General features: G+C 52.5%; 1 protein-coding gene and 1 long non-coding RNA gene across 2 annotated transcripts in view; one reads left to right on the top strand and one right to left on the bottom strand.

The window, feature by feature from the left end:
- LOC144603066 (uncharacterized) overlaps nucleotides 1-15,202 on the bottom strand; it is a 76,596-nt gene that overhangs the window by 58,364 nt on the left and 3,030 nt on the right. The gene's annotated exons all lie outside the window — the stretch shown is intronic.
- The window catches only part of LOC144603076 (uncharacterized), a 21,627-nt gene continuing 12,410 nt past the window's right edge, over nucleotides 5,986-15,202 (top strand). The window contains exons 1-2 of the long non-coding RNA XR_013548537.1: nucleotides 5,986-6,086; nucleotides 8,580-8,660. This is a non-coding gene — a long non-coding RNA (uncharacterized LOC144603076). The remainder of the gene's footprint in view (nucleotides 6,087-8,579; nucleotides 8,661-15,202) is intronic.

The raw sequence follows: 15,202 nt of genomic DNA, 5'->3' as shown, positions 1-15,202 counted from the left end.
CAGTTCTTGGCCTTGTAATGAAAAATAGACGACACACTAATTGTGTGGCTGAGCTTACTTACCCCAGTCTAGTAGAGAGTCTGGAGAGAAGGAATGTGTGACTTTTCAGGTCGAAATCACACAGACACTTAATAGTTAGTTTAGTTTTGAGATTACAGCTCGGAAACAGGTCCTTCGGCCCACCGAGTGCGCGCTGACCACCAAACCCCGCACATTAACACTATTAAGGCAGGAACAGGGTACTGATAGAGAATGATCAGCCATGATCACATTGAGTGGATCGAAGGGCCGAATGGCCTCCTCCTGCACCTATTGTCTATCCCACACACAAATAGCAGGGACAATTTACAATTATACCAAAGCCAATTAGCCAATAAACCTGTTCGTCTTTGGAGTGCGGGAGGAATGGGCCTCAGATGTGGTCAGGGCTGACGTCACAAGGACATGAGTGATAGGAGCAGAATTAGGCCATTCGGCCCATCAAGTCCACTCCAGCTCTCAATCATGGCTGATCTCTCTCCCTCCTAACCCCATTCTCCTGCCTTCTCCCCATAAACCCTGACACCTGTACGAATCAAGAATCTATCTATCTCTGCCTTAAAAATATCCCCTGACTTGTGGCCTCCACAGCCTTCTGTGGCAAAGAATCCCACAGACTCGCTACCCTCTATCCAAAGAAATTTCTCCTCATTCCCTTCCTAAAAGAACGTCCTTTAATTTTGAGGCTGTGACCTCTAGTCCTCGACTCCCCCAATATTGGAAACATCCTCTCCACATCCACTCTATCCAAACCTATGATGTGGACATAGGGCTGAGGACAGGTGGAGGCCTTGAGGAGCAGATGTGCACAGATGTGGAGATGGGACTGGCAGGTGCGATGCGGGGAAGGGGTGCCGGCACAGATGTGGTGAGGGGGGAATGGCGGGGAGATATGGAGCAGGTAGATGCGGACAAATATCATGGACAGATGTGGAGCTGGGACAGATGTGGCTGGGACATAGGTTTAAGGCGAAGGGGAAAAGATTTCATGGTAAATCTTTCACACAAAGGGTGCATGGAACAAGCTGCCAGAGGAGATAGTTGAGACAGGGACTATCCCAACGTTTAAGACACGGTTAGACAGGTACATGGATAGGACAGGTTTGGAGGGATGTGGACCAAACGCAGGCAGGTGGGACTCGTGTAGCTGGGACATGTTGGCCGGCGTGGGCACGTTGGGCCGAAGGGCCTGTTTCCACACTGTATCACTCTCCGACTCTATGTGGAGAGGGATTTAATAATAGAGGCAGACGTGGAGAGGGTCTTGCACAAGGAGCGAAACTCTGGAAAAATATTTGGCACAGGTCCAGTCACAGGAAGGCTATGGTATCGGAACAATCTCACCCACACTCAGATTCCTTGGGCTACCTATCATATCTAATTTTTTCTTTCAACCCTCCAGTATTGATCAAGCCTTTCTGCTATGGAAGAGGAAGGGATTAGTATCTATTTGTGATTTGTTTTTAGACGGTTGTTTTATGTCTTTTGAACAACTGTCCAATAAATATAATTTGCCTAATTCACATTTTTATAGGTATTTGCAAATTAGACATTTTTTGAAGGCTACTTTACCCTCTTTTCCATTATCACATCAAACTGAAATTACACACGGAGAGTGGTGAATCTGTGGAATTCTCTGCCACAGAAGGTAGTTGAGGCCATTTCATTGGCTATATTTAAGAGGGAGTTAGATGTGGCACTTGTGGCTAAAGGGATCAGGGGGTATGGAGAGAAGGCAGGTACAGGATACTGAGTTGGATGATCAGCCATGATCATATTGAATGGCGGTGCAGGCTCGAAGGGCCGAATGGCCTACTCCTGCACCTATTTTCTATGTTTCTATAAGTTAGCACGTTTTTACGGTCACTTAAATCCTACTTGTGATAGATGTAATTCTGAGGTGGCTTCGCTGACTCATATGTTTTGGTCTTGCCCACTTTTGGAAAAATATTGGAAAGATTCCTTGGGTTGTTTAATAACTTGCCGACGGTTATGATCTAATCATCAGGGTCGGTGTGACACCTACCACAGTAATGACAGGAATGTGGATGAGTTCGGTTTAGTTTAGTTCAGAGATACAACGCAGAAACACAGGCCCTTCGGCCCACCGAGTCCGCGCCGACCAGCGATCACCTCGTATACAACCCTGCACACACTAGGGACAATTTACAATTTTTACCAAAGCCTATTAACCTGCAAACATGGTAGACACAAAAGGCTGGAGTAACTCAGCAGGTCAGGCAGCATCTCCGGAGAGAAGGAATTACCCAGAGATGCTGCCTGACCCGCTGAGTTACTCCAGCATTTTGTGTCTACCTTCGATTTAAAACAGCATCGGCAGTTTTCTTTCCTACACAACCTGCTAACCTGTACGTCTTTGGAGTGTGGGGGGGGGGGGGGGGGGGGAACCGGAGCAGGTCACCCTGAGAAAACCCCACGCAGGTCACGGGGAGAACGTACAAATTCCGTACAGGCAGCACCCGTAGTCAGGATCAAACCCGGGTCTCCGGCGCTGTGAGACAATAGACAATAGACAATAGGCGCAGGAGGAGGCCATTCGGCCCTTCGAGGCAGCAACTCTACCTGCTGCGCCACCGCGGTGCCAGGTTATCGAGCGGGTACAACCACCGCTGTGGTCTCTCGGCAAGCTGGCAGGGTCTGCCTTTGACATTTGGGCAGGAGCAAAGAGGTCCTTCTGCAGTTGTACGGGGCCCTAGTGAGACCGCACCTGGAGTACTGTGTGCAGTTTAGGTCTCCAAATTTGAGAAAGGATATTCTTGCTATTGAGGGCGTGCAGCGTAGGTTTATTAGGTTAATTCCTGGAATGGCGGGACTGTCCTATGTTGAAAGACTGGAGCGACTGGGCTTGTATACAATGGAATATACAAGGATGAAAGGGGATCTTATCGAAACATATATGATTATTAAGGGGTTGGACACGTTAGAGGCAGGAAACATGTTCCCAATGTTGGGGGAGTCCAGAACCAGGGGCCACACACAGTGTAAGAATAAGGGGTAGGCCATTTAGAACAGAGATGAAGAAAAACCTTTTCAGTCAGAGAGTTGTGAATGTGTGGAATTCACTGCCTCAGAAGGCAGTGGAGGCCAATTCTCTGAAAGCATTCAAGAGAGAGCTAGATAGAGCTCTTAAGGATAGCGGAGTCAGGGGGTATGGGGAGAAGGCAGGAACGGGGTACTGATTGAGAATGATCAGCCATGATCACATTGAATGGTGGTGCTGGCTCGAAGGGCCGAATGGCCTCCTCCTGCACCTATTGTCTATTGATCCCGGTATTCCCAGGATCACGAGAACGCGGAGGGAATCCCAGAGGTCACCCTACAGCTCTGCCCAGGACCACAAGAAAGCACGGAGTGTTGTGGACACAGCCCAGTCCATTACACAGACCCAGCCTCCCCTCCCCATCGACTCCATCTACACTTCAAGCTGCCTCGGGAAAGCAACTGACATCATCCAGGACCACTCACTCCTCAGTCTAGTTTAAGGTTAGTTTAGACTAGACCAAGTGTTGGCTCAAATCTCTCCTGCATTGGTGCAGCACCCTCTCCTCCCCCCCCCCCTCCTCCCCCTCCCTCCCCTCCCCTCCCCCCCTCCCCTCCCCCCACTCCATCCCCCTCAACCCCCCTTATCCTCCCTCCCTCCCTCCCCCCCTCCCTCGGAGTTAAATTTAAACTTTAAAATGTGAATAACTTTTAAAATATAACACCGATTTCAATAAAACTACTTGCATTATCACTAAAGTGACGATGGTGAGTAAGATGGGCCTAAAATTGCCGCGCTATCGTGTACCGTTTTGACTCAAGTTCAGTCACAAACAAGATAACAAACGAGAGTTATTGTCGCGTTATCGTGTACCGTTTTGACTCAAGTTCAGTCACAAACAAACAAACAAACGAGAGTTTTAGAGATTAGAGATGCAGTGCGGAAACAGGCCCTTCGGAACCACCGAGTCCGCACCGACCAGCGATCCCCGCACATTAACACCACCCTACACACACTAGGGACAATTTACACAATCAATTAACCCACATACCTGTACGTCTTTGGATTATGTGAGGAATCCGAAGATCTCGGAGAAAACCCACGCAGGTCACGGGGAGAACGGACAAACTCCGTACAGACAGCGCCCGTAGACGGGATCGAACCCGGCGCTGCAAGCGTTGTAAAGCAGCAACTCTACCGCTGCGCCACCGTGCCAGTCGTTCCCTCTCCTCCCCTCTCCCCTGCGCAGAAGATACGGAAGCTCGAAAGCACCTACCATAAGACATAGCTAGGAGCAGGTCTGAAGATGGGTCTCGACCTGAAAAGTCACCTGTCCATTTTCTCCAGAGATGCTGCCTGTCCCGCTGAGTTACTCCAGCCTTTTGTGGCTGTCTTCGGTGTAAACCAGCATCTGCAGTTTCTTCCTACACATCAGAATGATGCCATTCGGCCCGTCGTGTCTGCTCCGCCATTCAATCATGGCCGATCTGTCTCTCCCTCCTCACCCCCTTCTCCCTGTAGCCCCCTGACACACTTGCTGCAGACACCCACGCAGTCCCACCCCCACCCATGGGTGCTGCAAACACACGGGCGACCCAGGCAGGGCTGAATCTCTCCCAAAGGGGCAAGGGTTCTTGATCCCAGAGAGGGGGGTAGCAATGCTGGCGGAGACAGCACAAGCCGTGCGGCCTGGTCTCCCCGGGACAGGGGCGGCAGGGGGGAGGATGGGCCGAGTGGCCTGGGCTACCCCAGGTGAAGGCACGTGATCCCTAGTAGGGACAGAACGAGCAGCAGAGGCCTTGCTTCCCCTCCACCCCTCCATTGCAGGGGCTAGTATTGAGGAGACGGGCTGAGGGGGCTAGTATTGAGGGGATGGGGAGGGGTACTAGTAGTGAGGGGCCATGGGTAAAGTTTAGTAGTGAGGAGACGGGCCGAGGCGCGGCTGGGAGTGAGGGGACGGGCCGTGGGGAGAGGGCTAGTAGCGAGGGGATGGGCCGAGGGGGGGCTAGTAGCGAGGGGAAGGGCCGAGGGGAGGGGGTAGTAGTAAAAGGACGAGGAGGGGGAGAGGGCTAGTAGTGAGGGGAGGGGGAGCTAGTAGCGAGGCGATGGGCCGAAGGGAGGGGAGCTAGTGGTGATGGGACGGGCCGAGGGGGTTTGTAGTGAGGGAACGGGGAGGGAGGTAGTAGTGAAGGGACGGGAGGGGGGAGAAGGAAATAGGGAGAGGAAGGAGAGAGGAGAGACACACACGCACACACAGAGGAGAGAGAGTGAGGGACGTGGGGGAGGAGAGAGAGTGGGAGCTGGAGAGAGGAGTGAGAGGGAGTGGGAGCAGGGGGGAGGAGAGAGAGCCAGTGGGGAGAGAGAAGGAGCATGGCTGGGAGGAAGGGGGTGAGGGAGTGCGGAGGGAAGGGGAGAAGGAGGGAGAGAGGGTGACGGGAGAAGTTTGGGAGGTTGGTGGAGGAGAGGGGACGGATGGGGGATAGGGGTGGGGGTTGGGAAAGGGGTGGGGATGGGAGAAATGGGAGGGGAAAAAGCACGGGTGGGAGGGAAAGAGAGTTATGTAGAGAGGGGGTGTGGTGGGGAAGGTGGGGGGGGGGAGGAGGGGGGGGTAAGTGGGAGGGATGCAGTGAAGGAGTAGGGAGAGTGGAGGGAGGGCAGGGTGAGGGGGAGGGTGGGATGGATGGAATGGGGGTGGATGGTGAGTGGAGGGATGGGGGGGAGGAGGATGGATGGAGGGGGGGGGGATGGGTTGGGGCAAGAGATGGATGGAGAAGTGAGACGAGGGATTTGGAGGGCTGGTGGTGGTGAGGAGGGGAGAGAGCAGACACTGGGTTGGGGTGTGGACTGGGGGCTGACGTGACCACGTTCCTTTCAGAAGCGGAGGCGTTATTGGGAGGCCGAGCCCGAGACTAAGGGCGATGCAGGAGGAGGAGGAGGCGTGGGGGCGAAGCAGGGTGCCCGGGGAAGGGCCGCCGCTCACAGTCGTCCCCGCACCCAGAGCCCCGGTGGTCGCGGCAGGGGCCGCGGCAGGGGGGCACTGTCGGGGGTGAGTACCGGCGCCTCGGGCACTGAGGCAATGGAGGTGGGGGACATTGGAGAGGAGGGAACCGTGGAGTGGGGGGGGGGTGTGTTGGAGGAGTGGTGGAAAACGGTATGATGGGAGGGGGGCGCAGGGGAGGAAACTGGGGGTACAGAGATTGAACTGTAGAGGGAAACACAAGAGAATGCAGGTCAGAAGTGATCGGAGTAGAATTAGGCCATTCGGCCCTTCAAGTCTACCCCGCCATTCAATCGTGGCTGACCTATCTCTTCCCTCCTAACTCCATTCTCCTGCCTTCTCCCCATAACCTCTGATACCTCTAAGATGGTATCTTGAGCTAAACGCGAAGTGCTGGAGGAACTCAGCGGGCCAGGCAGCATCCGGGGAGGGAGTGGACAGACAGCGTTTTGGTTGGAGATCCATCTGGAGACCGATGGCGTCGTGGGGGGGGGGGGGGGGGGAGGAAAACTGGAAAAGAGAGTTGCGACCAAACCTGGCGAGTGATGTGTGGAAGAAAGACACAAAGTGCTGGAGTAACTCAGCGGGTCAGGCAGCATCTGGAGAACATGGATAGGTGACGTTTCACAGAGTGCTGGAGTAACTCAGCGGGTCAGGCAGCATCTGTGGAGAACATGGATAGGTCACGTTTCACAGAGTGCTGGAGTAACTCAGCGGGTCAGACAGCATCTGTGGAGAACATGGATAGGTGACGTTTCACAGAGTGCTGGAGTAACTCAGCGGGTCAGGCAGCATCTCTGGAGAGAAGGAATGGGTGACGTTTTGGGTCGAGACCCTTCTTCAGACCTGAACTGAAACTGAACGAAACTAAACCGAAACTGAACTATTCTAAATCTGAACTAAATTGAACTGAACTAAACTGCACTAAAGAAGAAGAGTCTCGACCCAAAACGTCACCCATTCCTTCTCTCCAGAGATGCTGCCTGACCCGCTGAGTTACTCCAGCACTCTGTGAAACATCACCTATCCATGTTCTCCACAGATGCTGCCTGACGCGCTGAGTTACTCCAGCACTCTGTGCCGACCTTCAGTATATACCAGCATGAATAGGTTCAGAACAAATTAGACCCAGCACTGATGACCGGGGGTGCTGTGGTGCCGGAGCTCACCAGAGCACCACTCCGGCACCAGTGACAGCTCTGGCACCTGGAAAGTTAGCACTGCAACACTGCCGATGACTAAGGAAAGGTGAAGCCCACGACGGTCCATTTTTGGCTGTGGAAAAGCTGGTAACGAAGGGGTAATGTGGATACAAATAGTGTAACTGGCAGAACGACTAGAGCGGGGAGGCAACTTGAAATTAGAGAAATCAAAATCACCATTGGGTTGTAAGCTGCCCGAGCTAAATATGAAGTACCACTTAAAGGGATTAATTTGTCTCACAGTAAATAGGACAAACAATGTATTGGTATAAAAATATTAATAAAGAATACTTTTGCCAAATAGATTATATAATAAAAGTAACATAGAAACATAGAAAATAGGTGCAGGAGTAGGCCATTCGGCCCTTCGAGCCTGCACCGCCATTCAATATGATCATGGCTGATCATCCAGCTCAGTAACCTGTACCTGCCTTCTCTCCATACCCCCTGATCCCTTTAGCCACAAGGGCCACATCTAACTCCCTCTTAAATATAGCCAATGAACTAAGGTTAATTATAAATACAAGCATTACAAATTAGTTTAGGAACGCACAAAAGGTTTTGCGAACATCTGTTATTTTGTTATATAATTATCATATGTATTGTGATACAGTGAAAAACTGTTTCCGTGTTATCGAAGCAATTCATGCTGTACTAGAGTAAAATCAACCCATACAAGGCAAAGTTCAGGTTAAAAAAAGTGCAAAGTCCACTATAAAGTGTGTTGCAAGTTTGGGACAGGACCATTCAGTAGCCTGATAGTAACTGGGAAGAAGCTGTTCCTATATCTGAGTCAAAATAGAAACATAAAATTCATAAAGGATTGGACAGGCTAGATGCAGGGGAAAAATTCCAATGTTGGGGAGTCCAGAATCAGACGTCACAGTTTAAGAATAAGGGGGTAGGCCATTTAGGACTGAGACGAGGAAAAACCTATTCACCCAGAGAGTTGTGAATCTGTGGAATTCTCTGCCACAGAAGGCAGTAGAGGCCAATTCACTGGATGTTTTCAAGAGAGAGTTAGATTTAGCTCTTCGGGCTAAAGGAATCAAGGGATATGGGGAAAAAGCAAGAACGGGGTACTGATTTTAGATGATCAGCCATGATCATATTGAATGGCGGTGATGGCTCGAAGGTCCAAATAGCCTAATCCTGCACCTATTTTTCTATGTTTCTAAAATGGAAAGCCGGAGGGGGGGTCGGGGAGAGGTGGGGCCATTTCTAGCACTATCCCGCCTCGGTGAGGGGGGGGGGGTGGGTACGGTGGGGAATCCCGGGTAGGGTGAGGAATCCCCGGCCCTTCCGGACATCTTGTTGACCCCGTGCTCTCTCCCCTCAGAAGTTGGACCCCTTCTCCCGACCGACCCCTCTCCCACAGGGACTGCTGCAGAAGTACAAGCGAGGACGGGACGTCCCGGCGGTGAGTGGTTTCGGGGTGGGGGGGGGAGGGAGACACAAGGGGGTAGCGGGGGTGGGTCAAGTGTGGGGAGGGGGGCATCAGTGGAGCACGGAGTGAGGGTTCCTCAGTTCCCACTACCCCCTTCTCCCCCCTCCACCTTCTCTTCTCCCCTCCCCCTTCTCCCCTCCTCCTTCTCTCCCTCCCCCTTCCCCCAAATCCCTCTCCCCCCTCAAAGCCCCTTTTCCCTCTCCCCCTTCTCCCCCTCCCCTTCTGCCCCTCCCCTTCTCCCCCTCTCAAATATCCCTGCCACCCTCAAATCCCTCTTCCCGCCCCCCTCTTAAAATCCTCCTCCCCCTTCTCCCTCTTCCCCATCTCCCTTCTCCCCCTTCATATCCCATATTCCCTGATTTCCCTGCGGCCCGCATCCCCGCACTTCCCTCCCCCCCCATTCTCCTCCACCCCTCGTTTCCCTTCCGCCCACTTCCACTTCCTTCCCCTTCCCCACTTCGCTCCACCCCCCTCTTCCTCTCCCCCCCCCCCCCAACCTCCTCTGCCCTCATCTCAGCTATTTGTACATCGTCGTCTCCCTGTAACCCACACCGCAGACAAGGACCGATCATTCAGTGAGTGGATATTTTGCCTGTTAGCGTAGAGTCATCGAGCTGAACAGCACGGAAACAGGCCCTTCGGCCCAGCTTGTCCGTGCCGACCAACTTCAGTTCTGTTTAGTTTATTGTCACGTGTAATGAGGCGCAGTGAAAAGCTTTTGGTGCGTGCTAACTAGGTGGGAAATACATGATTACAATCGAGCTCCACACTGTACTTGCTGTGTATATTAGTACATTTACAGTACAGCAGAGGTCGATAGATTCGTGATTAGTGCGGGCGTCGGGGGTTACGGGGAGAAGGCAGGAGAATGGGGTTAGGAGGGAGAGATAGATCACCTGTGATTGAATGGCGGAGTAGACTTGATGGGCCGAATGGCCTAATTCTGCTCCCATCACTTACGATCTCATGAGCATAAGGGAATGCAAGGTAAAGCCAGCCAAGTCTGGGGAGGTGCTGGCATCATGGGCTAGTTTAAATCATTAGACACAAAGAGGTAAAGTCAGAGGGACAGGCAGCATCTCTGGAGAGAAGAAATGGGTGACGTTTTGGTTGAGATTCTTCTTCAGGCTGAGAGGGTCTGAAGGCATCACTCAGTCTGCAGAAGGGTCTCGACCCGAAACGTCACCCCTTCCTTCTCTCCAGAGATGCTGCCAGTCCTGCTGAGTTACTCCGGCATTTTGTGTCTGTAGATGGTTTATATGCAACCAATAACATAGTTACCTCAGTACCATTAACCCCGCCTAGTTAACATCAATCATAACGCCTTCCCTTCCTGGGTACAGTTCAGTAGAGGAACGTAGCCAGTGCTTGAAGATGTATGTAATACGCTGTGCTATCATTAAAAGATGTTGTACGCTTTAAGAGTTTGTGAAGTATTAACTTACATGGTGTCGGAAGTGGAAGACACTTGCGTCTCCTGTCTGTCGGGTTTTATTTCTTTTTTTTGATTTGTGCCTTTTTGTGCTTAATCTCTCTGACCATGGCGTCCTCTTGCAGAAAGCCCGCGCAGCTTGTCTTTGATGCTGACATTTCTGAGCGCTGGGACACGTTTGAGTTTGATTTCACCCACTTTGTCAACGTCGCACATCGCGCTGATCCTGACTCCCTTAAAGCCTCCCTCCTACTCAACCTTGTCGGACCTGATGCCATGAAGAGAGCCAGAACTTTCACCTATGCTCCAGCGGTCCTGGGCGACGACGACGTGGAGATTACCCCTGCAGAATCTGCCAGTGACCCCGCTTGCCTGCTACGTAAGTTCAGGGAGATTTGTGACCTGCCCTCGAACCGCATTCTGCAGAGGGCACGGTTCTTTACAAGAAAACAGTTGCCGGATGAACCTGTTGAATGTTTTATTGCTGATTTGCGTTATCTCGCCCAGCGGTGCCGTTTTGGTGACATGACGGAGCAGCTCACTAGAGACATTTTAGTAACTGGCATGCGTGACCAGCAGCTACGATGTGAGCTTCTAAGGGATCCGGATCTAACGTTGGAAAAAGCTATGCATGCCTGCAGATTGTCTGAGGTCGTTGTATTGCCAGATGACCACCGAGACTCGGCCAATAAGTCTATCAACCTGGCTGGGTGTAGGAGACCCCAGCCTCGGATGGTAAACAATGCTTTTCTGCCGCGTGCCAACCCAGGTCCTGGTGAAGTGCCCCAAAAAAGGTGCCCAAACTGTAACTACATGCACCATAGACTGTCTACCTGCCCTGCTTATGGCAAATTTTGTAACTTTTGTAAAAAGTTAAACCACTTCTCTGCGGCCTGTCGCTCGATCCGTTCCCGTGGGAGACAGGCACAGATTTCCAGACCCAGTCTAAACATGCTGAGGCAATCTGATGGCTGTTACGATTTACAGCCCAGCCTGGTCGACTCCTACGAGGCAGATCCAATTAATCCTCCTGAGAATTCGAATGTGTTTACCCTCCTACACACAACCGCCCAACGCTCTGATCCCTCTGTAGCTCTGACTGTCAATGGTGTGTCCTTCCTTGCAAAGCTGGATACAGGTGCGAAGGTCAACGTATTGTCAATAAATCTTTTCAATAAGATAAGGAATAATGAGCCCCTGGTTGTTGACAACGCTACGTTGCATGCCTATGGTGGAGAAATTCTAAGGCCTGTGGGGAGGGCTGTTTTAACTTGTGTGCTGCAAAAGGCAACGAGAAACCTCGTTTTCTATGTTTTGAACTCTGACTGTGTAACCCTGCTGGGCAACCGTGCGTGCCAAGATCTTGGCCTGGTGTCCTTCGACCGCACGGTCCACAAAGTGCAACTGTCGTTCAACCCTGTTGTGGAATACCAGGACCTGTTCAACGATGACCTGGGAAAGTTACCACTCACATATCGTATTTCCGTTGACCCAAACGTACAACCTGTAGCCCGCGCAGCTCACAGGGTGTCTCACGCCATGAAAGACAGGGTCGAGGCGATGCTGAATAACATGGTCGAAAAGGGGGTGCTAGAAGCGGTTAGCGATCCCACCGCTTGGGTCTCCACTATGGTTGCCACGATAAAGAAAGACAAGAATGAAATACGTGTGTGTATCAATCCGAAGGACTTGAACCTTGCAATCAGGCGACCACACCACCCCATGCGGTCTGTTGAGGACGTGGCGGCTCAGGTCGGGCAGGCCACCATCTTTTCGGTCCTAGACGCTAAGAACTCGTTTTGGCAGATCCCGTTGGACAAAGAGTCTTCTGACCTAACGACCTTCGCCACACCGTTTGGCAGATTCAAGTTCCTGCGAATGCCATTCGGCATTAATTCCGCTAGCGAGGTGTTCCAGCGAACTATGGAGCAGATATTCTCGGGCCTGCCATGTGCCATCATCGTGGATGATATCCTGGTTTATGGGAAAGACATTGCGGAGCACGACCTGAACCTCCGCAGCATCCTGGATCGGGCGCGGAAGGTCAATCTGAAGCTGAATCCCAAGAAATGCCGGTTCCGCGTCCCAGAAGTCACGTATGTGGGACACGTCTTCACCTCTAACGGACTAAAACCCGACCCCTTGAAGGCAGCTGCCATCTCCGAGATGGCAGCCCCCACCGACGTGCCAGGTCTACAACGATTCTTAGGCATGGTGAACTACCTGGGGAAGTTTATACAAAACCTCAGTGAGCTGAGTGCTCCCCTGCGGCAATTGACAAAAAAGGATATTGCCTGGGCCTGGCTCCAACATCACCAGCAGGCCTTTGACTGCCTCAAGTCGAAATTGATTGACACCCCGACGTTGCGGTACTTCGATGTAAGTCGCCCCATCACCGTCACCTGTGACGCTTCCAAGTTCGGTCTGGGTGCGGCTTGCCTTCAGTCTGTCGATGGATCGTTACATCCTGTCTCCTATGCCTCCCGCACCATGACGGACACCGAGCAGCGGTACGCTCAGATCGAGAAAGAGCTGCTCGCGGTGGTGTTCGCCTGCTCCAAGTTCAGAGATTTCCTGTTCGGCAGCAGATTTACGGTCGAAACCGACCACCAGCCACTGGTGACCATCCTAAACAAGCCAATTCACGCTGCCCCCGCCAGGCTGCAGCGTATGATGCTACAGCTCCAGCGTTTCGAATTCGACATCATCTACAAGAAGGGCACCGAGATGCACATTGCGGACACCCTATCGCGCGCCCCGCGGACCTCCTGTGATCGCCACCCCTACGAAACAGAGGACTTGCTTGTACTGGGCGTTAATTTCATTCCCACCAAGCAGCTACAGGTGTTGGCCGAGCACACCGCTGCCGATCCAGTTTTGCAGCGGCTTGCCACTGTGATTAAAGCAGGGTGGCCAACAAAGCGCTCCGCTGCGCCATCTGAAACACAGCCTTTCTTCCTGGTCCGCGACGAATTGGTGCTCCAGAATGGCGTCATCGTCAAGGGACATAAAGTTGTGGTCCCGTCCTCCCTGTTTGACTCTTACTATTGCGCAGCCCATAGCGGACACCCTGGGGTCGATGCAACACTCGCCCACGCTCAGTGCCAATTCTACTGGCCCGGAATGGCCAATTATATCCGAGACCGAGTTTCTGCCTGCTCCACGTGCAACAGTCTTGCTCCACACCAGCAGCGACAGCCCCTGCTGCAACAGCCTGCCCCTGCCTTGGCCTGGTCCTCGTTGGCTGCTGACATCTTCGAGTGGCGTGGTAACCACTACCTTGTCCTGGTCGACTCATACTCAAACTGGTTCGAGGTGGATTTACTGACATCCCTCACGTCGGAGATGGTGATCCGAAAGCTGCGGAAACACTTCTCCACTTTTGGGTCCCCTGTCAGGCTGCAGACTGACAACGGCAGGCAGTTTACCAGCCGAGAATTCAAAAGTTTTGCGGACAAGTGGAATTTTGTGCATTTCACCAGCAGCCCTGAGTACCCACAGAGCAACGGACTTGCAGAACGGGCCGTCCGCAGCGCCAAGCATCTGATGGAACAGGCGAGACTTTCCAACACTGATTTGTACTTGGATCTCCTAAACCTCAGGAATGTTTCCAGGGATCCGGCCATGGGGTCACCTGCTCAGCGTCTGATGTCAAGGAATACCAGATCTACTATCCCGATTGCCCAGCGCCAGCTGCAACCTCGGGTGCTGGAGCCTGCCTCCGTGCAGAGGCGTATTCAAGAGAAGCATGACAGCCAGCGGCGTTCCCACGATCGGTCGTGCAGACCACTCGATCCTCTTTTGCCTGGACAGGTTGTTCGGTTGCAGACCGCCGGCGGTCACTCCCGTCTGGCCACCGTGGTTGGGGTGGCCGACTCACCTCGTTCGTACCTGGTGGACCATGAGGGCACCATCTACCGAAGAAGCCGACAACACCTGCTTGCGGTTAATGAGCCAAAGCCGCAGCCCCCGGGACCCTATGCCCCGCCGCTCTCATACCAGCAGCCGGCTGCCGTCCCGGCCAGCGTTCCTTGTATGCCTCGGTCCCCATATCGCGCGCCCGGTTCCCCTCTGCGCGGGTCCCCTGTTGCCGGTTCCCACTCTCCCGGTTCTACCACCGCACCTCCCTTCCCTGGTTCCCCTGCTGCCTCGTGTCCTCCGGTTTCTTCTGCTCTTTCGGGGGGAGGGGGAGACATTCGTACGCGCTCGGGCCGGATTAGTAAGCCACCTGTGCGCTATGGCGATTTTGCTTAATTCTGTTATTAATTCTGTTGTTGTGACAACAATCTGTTTAATTTTCTAGGGGGAAGGATGTAGATGGTTTATATGCAACCAATAACATAGTTACCTCAGTACCATTAACCCCGCCTAGTTAACATCAATCATAACGCCTTCCCTTCCTGGGTACAGTTCAGTAGAGGAACGTAGCCAGTGCTTGAAGATGTATGTAATACGCTGTGCTATCATTAAAAGATGTTGTACGCTTTAAGAGTTTGTGAAGTATTAACTTACAGTGTCCATCTTCAGTTTAAATCAGCATCTGCAATTCCTTCCTACAATACATATCGAAACCCACACGGGAAAAAAGCACATTTGCAGATTCAGGGACAAAGATATAGAAACATGGAGCAAAATAGGTGCAGGAGTAGGCAATTCTGCCCTTCGGGTCGAGACCCTTCTTCAGACGGTCCCTTATCAATCTTGTATTTATTCACAAAATGCTGGAGTAACTCAGCAGGTCAGGCAGCATCTCAGGAGAGAAGGAATGGGTGACGTTTTGGGTCGAGACCCTTCTTCAGACTAAGTGATGTCTTCAGACACTCAGTCTGAAGAAGAATCTCAACAAAAACGTCACTCATTTCTTCTGGGTGAAGGAAGTTCTGTGCCATCCAACATTTTATGTCCTCGAGGCAGTGCATGAGGCTGATTAAATGTGACCGGGGGTGGTGGGCACCGGTCACTGTACAGCGGTCAGTGTGGGCACCCTGGACAGTGGTCAGCGCGGGCCTGTGGTTAGTGCAGGCACCGGTCACTTCGGACAGTGGGCACCGGTCACTCCGGACAGCGGTCAGTGTGGGCACCC

This window comes from Rhinoraja longicauda, chromosome 19 (assembly GCF_053455715.1).
Source record: "Rhinoraja longicauda isolate Sanriku21f chromosome 19, sRhiLon1.1, whole genome shotgun sequence".
Taxonomy (NCBI): Eukaryota; Metazoa; Chordata; class Chondrichthyes; order Rajiformes; family Arhynchobatidae; genus Rhinoraja; species Rhinoraja longicauda.
Note: the sequence above shows the minus strand (reverse complement) of the source record. Positions and strands in the feature narration are given on the sequence as shown.